The sequence below is a fragment of the Mus musculus genome, chromosome X, assembly GCF_000001635.26.
Source record: "Mus musculus strain C57BL/6J chromosome X, GRCm38.p6 C57BL/6J".
NCBI lineage: Eukaryota > Metazoa > Chordata > Mammalia > Rodentia > Muridae > Mus > Mus musculus.
The window spans coordinates 78,584,733-78,594,783 of NC_000086.7; positions in this window are offsets into that span (position 1 = coordinate 78,584,733).

A 10,051-nucleotide genomic window follows, 5' to 3' on the forward strand; every position below is an offset into this window, starting at 1 on the left:
CCAAAGTGAAGAGGGTGTGGCCTTGAAGTTATTTGTTCCAAGCTAATTCCCCTACCCGGCCCTCCTTTTCTTTCTTTCTTTCTTTCTTTCTTTCTTTCTTTCTTTCTTTCTTTCTTTCTTTCTTTAACTTTAGTCATGACGGAATTAGGGCCACACTAGTTGGCCCTTCCCAATAAGTACTTTAGTTGTGGTTGGAACTTTATTTATTTATTTAGGGTTTTTTTTGTTGTTGTTGTTGTTCTTGTTTTTGTTTTTGTTTTTTGTTTTTTTTTTTTTTTGTATTATTTTGTTTTTTTGAGACAGGATTTTTTGGTATAGGCCTGGCTGTCCTGAAACTCACTCTGTAGACCAGGCTACCTTTGAACTCAGAGATCAACCTGCCTCTTTCTCCTAAGTGCTAGGATTAAAGGCTTGTGCCACAACCACCCAGCATGACTGAAACATTTTATGGGGCAGTCATATCATTGTCACTAAAGATCTAAATATACTGAAATTCCTCCTATTAGCTTTGTGGTTCTTCCATCTATGTATTTTATAAAGTAGACTTTCTTGAATTCACTTCTACTTTACATTTGAAAAATAAGCTTAGGGGGATTGTAGGGAGTAATTTTTGCTGAAAGGTGTGCTGGCAAGTTTTGCAGAATGAATCTTTAAGTGACTGAAAATGTAACTTTATCCTATTCATTTCATTAGTAAAACATTCCCTGTAAAGAAGGTACTTTAAAAATACAATAGGTCAATAAAGTTGATTTTTACACCTCTTATAGAGGAAGATATGTGGAGGAATTCACTTTTAATTTGATTGCTGGCTTCTTCTTTTTTCCCTTAATGTATCAGGTTATTTTGGTAGAAGTAACAAATGCTACATTGAAATAGCTTAAGCTAAATGACAAAGTTATTCTGTAACCCAAACTGTGAAAAGGTAGGTCTGTTGTTAGCCTTGGGAATAAATGAAACCAGAAAGTAGAATGTTTGAAATTCCATCTCAGGCTCTCAATCTTTCCTCTTTCAGACAGGGTCACTCTTTCAGAACCTTCCAAAGTCACCTACTACAGGCTTTTGGAATCACCGCCTCTGAACAACACTGAGTTCAAGCCTCTCAAATCCGATTAGAGAGAAAATGTCTCTCTTTCCTTAGTTCAGATTTTTTAAAGCACCACATAAAGCTTTTGATTGAGTAGATTATCACAACTGTTTCTGGACAGAAAATGTATAGATAAGATGGTACTGAGACTCCTACACATGCATTCAACCATATTGTTTTTTTTTTTTAAGTAAAGAAAAATTCTAAATGAAAATTTAAGATAGGGAGAAATGTTTTCAGACTTGCTCTGACCCTCAGATAAGAGCTGGGTTTTGTTTGGGAGTGTAATTTTATGTGTGTGATATTTCATCTGCATGACTGACTATGCACCCCAAGCATGCAGTGATCACAGAGGTCATAAGAGAACTCCAAATCTCCTGGAACTGGAATGAGAAGACAGTTGTGAGCTGCTGTGTGGGTGCTGGGAATGGAACCCATGTCAGAAGAGTATCCAGTGTTCTTAACCACTGAGCCATCTCTCTAGCCTCCAGTTGTTGTTTGCAGAAGAAAAGAAAATGATTACACAGACAGAAAAATAAACAAAATGAACACTGGGCTGGAGACATGACTCACAAGTTATGAGTGCTGCTCTTGCAGAAGACCCCGGTTCAATTCTCTGATCTTGCACAGTGACTTACAACTGACTATAATTCCAGTGCCAGAGCATCTAACACTCTATCCTGGCCTTCACTTGTACCAGGCATACAGATGGTGCACCTATATATATCCAAACACTCACACATACATATAAAATAAATAAATCTGTTTTGAAAAAAATGCACACAATACAATATCTGTATTTAAGGACTAGAGAGTCTGAATATTTTCTTATTCTCTCTGTTTCTGTGTATTTGTCTCTCTGGGTGTGTCTCTGCCTATGTCCTCTGTCTTTCTCTCTCAGTAATGAGTGTATTCATTGTCTATGGCGGCTGTAAGAAGCCATACTACAAACTTATTGGAGTTAAAGAGGTGGATCAGGAGGTAAGAGCACTTACTGTTCTTGCAGAAGTCCTAGGTTTAGTTTGGAACAACCTACAGCAAGTTTCATAACTGCTTGTAACTACAACCACAGGGGACCTGGTACCCTCTGACTCCTTTGGGCTCCTGCCAACAGAATAAACTCACATAGACACATACATACACATACATTTTTAAATATATATTTAAAACTACAATAAAGCAGTTTTTATGTTTTTGGAGACCAGAAGTAAGAGTAGAGTTCCTTTTGGAAGACTCTTTGGGACAGTCTTGTTTAAACCCAAAATGTTCTAAAATAATTTGTAATCAGCTTAATTTTCCTTAAATTACTTTCCCCTGATTTGCTTCTTGTTTAGTGAATGAGGCAGGATTCAAAAGCATATTTTAGAATTGATGTTCTGGATGTAATATATGGTTCACTATCACAGTTATCTTATTTCTTCTACTCAGACGCCTCCAAGGAACCTCATTCTCCAATATTCGAGAATCAGACATTGAAATCATGTATATATGGATCCAATCTTCTGCTTGATTGACTTCAATGTTAATGACTTGTAAATCAAAACCTAACCCTAAAAACCCTCTCCTGATTTTCGGATCTAAAATATAAATAGTGGATTAGTTTTCTTTAAGTTATAAGAAATAAAGGTTAATTTTTCTCCCCAAATCTGTCTTTTAATCTTAAATTATCTTTCACTGTCAGTGAAACCACCATGTACTCCACTACACACATTCACAGATGCTCCATTCTGAAGCCTTTGTGTTTGATTCATTTTTACCTCCTATATGTACCACATACTGTTTTTCTTTCCTTCTGATTCATCTTAACTACCTAAGCTACAATATGATCTTCCAATTAATTTTCTTGTTTTTAGTTTCTCCCAACTCCAATGTACCTTGCCCAATTTTCAGAATTATCTCTTTAAAAACACAAATATGATCAACTCAAAGCTCTGCTTAAATACATTTCTGGACCCTTGTAGGGAATAATATGGATATCCTACTTAGACCTGATCACTCCACAGCCAATTATTTTCAGTGTTTTTACCAATTGTGAGTGTGTTAACCATTGTTCTGGGACAAAAGAAACTTCCTTGACTCCGACTGACAACAGCAGTCATCTATATACATAAACATAAATGTTTAGGAAACTGTTAGATCGAGGAAGCATTACTGAAGAGGGTCAGAAAGATATTAAGAGGTGAAAGAAGGTGAGAAGTGGTCTAAAAGTCTCCCTTGAGGATGTGGTATGACTACTAAAAACACAGAGTAGATGTACCCATCTGCACAAAACTTGTACAGCAAAGGGACATGAAGCCAGAGGCAGGCAGACCTCTGTGAGTTTATAGTCAGCCAAGAATACATAGTGAAACTTTATCTAATTTTTTGTCTTTTCATTTAATTTAACATAACAAATAAAAACTTATTTAACACAAACAAATTTTCTAATCTTGTATTGTTACATCATTACAAATGAATATTCTTACACAAATACACACACACACACACACAAACACACATCTTAAATTGCTAACTATACTGGTAATATATTCCCCTCGTTCTCTCCATTTCTCTAGACAAGATATATTTTGCTTATTAAACAAAATAAATCCATATGGAATTAGGAAAGATTTCTAGGTTTTATTAATAATCTTAGCTAATTTTGCAGAAGTAAACAGAGCTACAAATCAAATACAAAATAGGAAGGTAATGAAGAATACAAGAAACATCTTAGAAATATCCAAAGAAGTATATATACATATGTCTAGAACTCCTAATTGCCCAAAATGCTATATTCATTTACATATATAATTTCACAATAAGCTAGCCCTTATTGTCATAGTTACTATTCTATTTCTTTGGAGAGACACTATAACCAAGGCAACTGTTATAATTGAAATCATTTAATTAGGGTCTTGGTTACATTTTTAAGCATGGCCCTGGAGCAGTAGCTGAGAACCTTTCATCCTGATTATCAGGCAACAGGAGCTGAGACTTAAGGAGGGCAGGAGATTGGGCCTGGCATGAGCCGTTTGAAACCTCAAAGCTCACCCCCAGTGACACATCTTCTCCTACAAGGACACACCTCCTAATCCTCAACAAGCAGTTCCACCAACTGGAGACCAAGCATTTATATGAGTCAATGGGGAGTTATCCTCATTCAAACCACCTCATTTATATATTCCTTCCTAGCCTCATCAGTTTGTCAAACCTAGCTCTACATTGAAAAAAATTGCTAAGGTTCCTATTTAACATATCAAAATAGACCTGGCCACCAGGTTCTCTTTGTCATCCCTCAGACTCTACCTATTACAGGGCCTTCCTGGATTGCATACCCCACATACTACTATGAACTCTCCAGTCCAGGGGACTGGGCTGCTCTTCCCTACATAATCCAAACATTTCCTTTTGTACCTTTCAGCCTCCTAACTGTTACACCTGGTCTCTCTCTCTCTCTCTCTCTCTCTCTCTCTCTCTCTCTCTCTCTCTCTGTCTCCCTTCCTATCTCCCACATGCCCCAGGTCAGGGTCATGTACATGCAGACCTCTTCCAGATGTCCCTGCCTCTGGCTATGCTCTCCCACATATCTACAACAAACTTCCTCCTCCACCATACCCAGAAGCAGTCACGTCCTGTCCTTTCTTTTCCTTTTTATTTCTTTTTTATTCATTTGGTACCAAAAACTGAGAAAGTCATAAATGTGTTCTCTTCCCAAGGAACTCAGCTGTTCTGAACCAAGCTTCTGATCTGATTCTCCTAAGGTGTGTAAGGATCATTTGTTTCTGCTGCCTTCTGCCACACACACAAATTGGATTCCAAATTTTGAGTCTTCTGCAGCTCCCTTCTGCCTGCTGTCTAACTGCTGTTCTCCTCTCTCTGGGCTCTGGCCTGCTGTAGCCTCCACATATGTACCTGTCTTTACTGGCACTACCTGCAGCCCACTACATCGTCCTTTTCTTCTGATCTCACAGTGTTCCTCATCTACCAAGATGCCTGCTTTGTTTAGTGTACTACAAAGACTACATTGGTATTCCAAGAAGCTCCTCACCCTCCACTGACCTCCAAACACACAATGGCAAGGACAAGAGATGTCTTTTCTCTGTGATTTGCAACATTTTTTTTTCTCTGATAAGTTTCTCATTCCATTTGGGGATGCCCCAAAGGGAATTTTTGTCACTTTATCCATCTCAACTATTTGCATGCCTCTATGCTCTGGTTTTCTGCACCTATATGGGTCTCTCTAGTAAAGACATTTACTAGTTCCTTATTCCCTTGCTCCGTCTTAGGACCTATAGCCTGCCAACAATACCACTAAACTATTTCTCAGCTCCAGCCTGCAGTCCCGCTACCTACTTGCATGGTCAGCTCTCTGTTGAAGCTGATAGGAACATCATGTCTCACCCACTCACTGCCTCCACAATTTCAGTGTTCTTTGCACCCCACCTCTTTTTTTCTCCCTCCAAGGACTCAGATTCTATTACTACAGTTTGGCTTCAGTACAGATCACTGGTCAAAAATCAGAGCACTTCATTTCCAAACTCATGCAGATTGTAACTTCTGACACTAAACAAGTAAATTACCACAAAGTCTGTTACTGCTAAGGTTTTACTTCCCCCTCTTACAAGTCTTTTATCTCCATGATATCTTTGCACTCTGTTCTCCAAAATAAGAATCTCTTAAGATTATGCTGTAAACTCTTATCTCAGGATTTATAAGTTGTTCAATGAGTATGTTTTTTAAAAATATCTATAAAATCTATAACAATTTGGCTTAAAACTTACAACAAAAAGCTTATAGATAAAACCTTATAGTTAAAAAGCATAGATAATTTTAATTTGCTGCAGCATATATGGTCCAGATCTTTAGAATATAGTATATATGTAACTTAGATTCAACTTACGTTTTTTTAAAGATGTTTTAAAGATGTGGCTGGCAAACATCTTTCCTAAGGTTAATGGACTACATGCCATATGAATTCACCATCTTAAGATGACCACAAGGTATAAAGCAACAATTACAAAAATTCTTAGTCCTACTGAGCCCTTAGTTTATCATTGTGTCTCTTTTTAAATTGAGGAAACAATAGGTTTCTAAAATATTTTGAATTGATAGGAATTTTTGTATGCTGATAAAATTTAAACCTATAAAAATCAACTCAGATTAACAGAAGCTGGTTTAAGATATATGTCTAACTACATATGTCTTTGCTAACTATTCAACTCAAGCTTCTAAAAAATTTTAAATAAGTAACAACATATGTTTGCTAAATGATATATATTTGATAATCAATGTTTATAAATTCCTAAGGTCTACTCAGGTTCACAGTAATAATTCTTTAGCTTCTTTGTCTTTGCTTCCTTTGCTAATCTCCTCACAAGTAAACCGTTTATTTAGTGACAAGCTTTATTTAGCCTTCTATATTCATTTTCAAGGTTAAGCCTACAATCCGGTATACGTAAATTAAAACAAGTATACTCAATCTCTTCAGAGATCTGCTGAATATGGCATTTAAAATGTCTAAACTTTCCATAATAGGCATGTCCCTTCCTAGAGGGAACCCTTGAGGTCTCCAAAGAAGACCATTGGGGTATGAAGAGTCCATGTATATTGTGATAATGCTATCTACTGGGAAAAACTGCCCCATGCTTTGCCTGCTGCCAGGGCTTTGCTCAAACTGTGGACACTACACTTTTAAGCTAATTGCCTTACTTTACCTGGTCAAACTAAGATCACTTTTCCCAAGTTCCTTGACAGGAAAATTTTCAGACCTGTTTCTGAAAACCAAAGGCCAATGTATGCTGCTTTGTATAACAGCTAAAGATTAAATGCTATCTTCTATCACAGACTATTATTGTCAAGAAAACTATGTAGATGACAGGAGCTTAAGGTAACATGTTTAGGTAGTAGATCTTAGATTTTAATTGATACATAGACTATTTGGATATGGCTATAACTTATCCATCTCAGATCTCTCTTTTCATATTGACTGACTGTTGCATAACAGATCCTCTCCCAAAGGCTTCAGCTGCCTTCTCAATACTTTTCCTAAGTAAAAGTCAGGGCTCAGGCCTTACTTCCCTACAGCTTTTAGGCCTCCAGTCTAGAAAAACAGTTTACCTTGCTACCAGTCTCAAAAAGGAGATAAACTCACAAAACAGGTTTCAAATTAACTTTTTGAAAATGCTTCAGATTTCTTTCCCTTACTGTGCTATTGTTAAATTAAAACTGCAAATGTTCAGAGCTTTAATATTAATCAGTGGAATTCTGATAAGTTTTTAATATAACCTGGTAAAATACTGCTAATATTTGTATAGTCACAAGCTCAAAACGTAACATTTCCTTTGGTTGTCTTCTAGGTATAGACCTAAAATTGTTTCTCATTGTAGTAAAAGAAAAAATTCTTTATCCAATCTATATATATCTAGTCATCTGGATAAAGAAAAGTATGTACACCCAAGATAAACATTTTCCCTTAAGTTCAGTAACTTTATCTTCTCTCCTTAGTCTATCTATGCAGACCTTGAGTCAATTCCCCAGCTCCAGGTGTTCCCTCAAATTCTGTGTTCCCAAACAGCTTTGCCCCGGGTGGTCCAGCCTCACAAACTTCTCCAATGCAGCCTGAACTTTCCTAGCCCCAGAAGATCCTACAGAGTCTAGACATCAAGCAAAACAGCCTCCTCTTCCCAGGACATCATTCCTGCTCTATTATGCTTCATCCTCCTGCCCCCCTACTCTATCAACAAGACACCTCAATGTCAACAGGAAATAGTCATATAGAAGATTACACATCACCCTTTATTTATTATCAACAGATATGACTGAGATGTTAAGTTTCAAACCTGGACTGAGGTGCCTATTTCACATATCAAAGCAGACCTGATCACCAGGTTCTCCCTGCAGCCCTAAGAACCTACCTGTTTCAGGACCCTCCTGGCTGACATACCCCACCCCTATCCTGAACTCTCTAGTCCAGGGAACTGGGGTGTTCTTCCCTATATAATCCAATTATTTTGGTTACTAGCTCTGTGTACTATTGAGTTTTCTGGCTGCTGCACCTGGTTCCCCTGCTCTACTTTGTTTCCTCCCCTCCCCAGTTGTGCCCACATGGCCCAGCACAATCTGGTCATGTACATACACTCTGGACGTTCCCAGATATCTCTGCTTTGGTTACGTTCTCCTCCAAATCTATGATAAAGCTTCTCTTCCACCATACCTAGGAGCAATCATGACCTTTTAAAAAAATTTTTTTATTTTTCATTCAGTGATGACATATGTTGTCTGTGTATTTGGAATAATGGTAATATGCAGATGTATATAGAGCCTTTAATCCCCTGGTATAGATTAGATATTTTTCCATTGCTTTGTTAAAATATCATGACCAAAACAACTTATAAAAAAAAAAGTTTGTTTGGGCTTATGGCTCCAAAACGTTAAAGTCCCTAATGTTAGATACTGCATGGCAACAAGCTTAGAGCTCAGTTCTCAACTACCAGCCCAAAACAGAAAGAGGAACTGGAAGTGACAAGAGAATTTTGGCTCTTAAAGCCTGTCCCCAGTGATATGCTTATTTATCTTTTCCTACACACATGACTGTTTGGTATGCATATATAGTCTGTGCACAATGTTCATGTAGAGGCCAGAAAATTGCATTGGGCTGCTGGAACTGGAGTTACAGTCTGGGCTGCCACACAGGTACTGGAGAACCTGGGTCACTCTCGAAGAATATCCAGTGCTCAAATCACTGAGCCAATCCTCCAGTTCCTGATGATCTTTTAAACAGATTAACAAATTCAGTGTGCACTGAAAAATAAATTTTCCCTAGAATAATAGTATAACTGATTATCAAAATGCAAATAAGTTAAATAAACCTTAGGAAAAAAGAAATGAAACACAATTCTTACTTTGTGTCATAAAATTTAATGTGAGATGAGACATAGAAATTATAAAAGTAAAACTAAAATTCTTGCTTTGGAGAAAACACACAATATTTTTGTTACCTAAGGGTAGGGAATGGGTCTCTTAAACAAAACAAATAAAGCAATAATCATAACAGACTTTTAAATTTTATTTTTTCTATGTTAGTACTGTGTTCATTCAACTCTCTTTCTCTTGCTCCACTAATTCTTAGGGTGTTCTTCCCACTTTGTCTTAAATTCATGGCTTCTTATTATTTAATTACCATTGTTCCATGTGTGTGGGGGGTGTATATGTGTACATGATTATAAATATAATTTGCTGAAATCATTTAGTGTGGCTCATATGTGGGTCGGGATGACCTCTTGGGATTGGTTAACCTATCAAGGGGAAAAATTAACTTTCTTTCTTCTAGGAACTATCAATTGCTGTAGTTCTTCTTCGAGGAGTGAAGTTCTGTGATAATTCTATATTGCACCTTGTCATGTCAGTGCATATCATCAGGCTTTAGTTTCTGCTCAGGTAACTATACTAAAAAAGAGAAAACATTTGTCCATCAATATTTTCAGAAAGAAAAGTAACATTTTCCACACTGGTGAAACATTTGGAAAAATACATATCTGACAACATACTGGTATTAATACACATGGATAATGTTTGTAATTCAACAATAATAGAAAAACAAAGTATGAACAATTTTAAGTTGACAAAAATACTAAAAAGTTGAATTGTAGATATGAAAGGAAATGACTAGGAACATGAAAATGCCCCCAACATCATTAAAATTAACATAAATTAATTAACATTAGAAAAATGCAAAAATAAGGAGAAAGAGATGACCCCTTTATCTCACCATCCTGAAGGTTCAGAAGTATCTTCTCTGATGGCCCCTTTGGCCAAACCACAACATAGCACATCACATCATAATCAAACCACATGTGAAAATAAGCTGCCACACGATAAAAAACAAATCTATAAGCATTCTGGAGCCAAGATTATGCTACATATCAATCCATTGGAAAACTAGGCTGGGTCTTAGGAGAATTGCATTACTCCATCCTGAGGTCATACCTA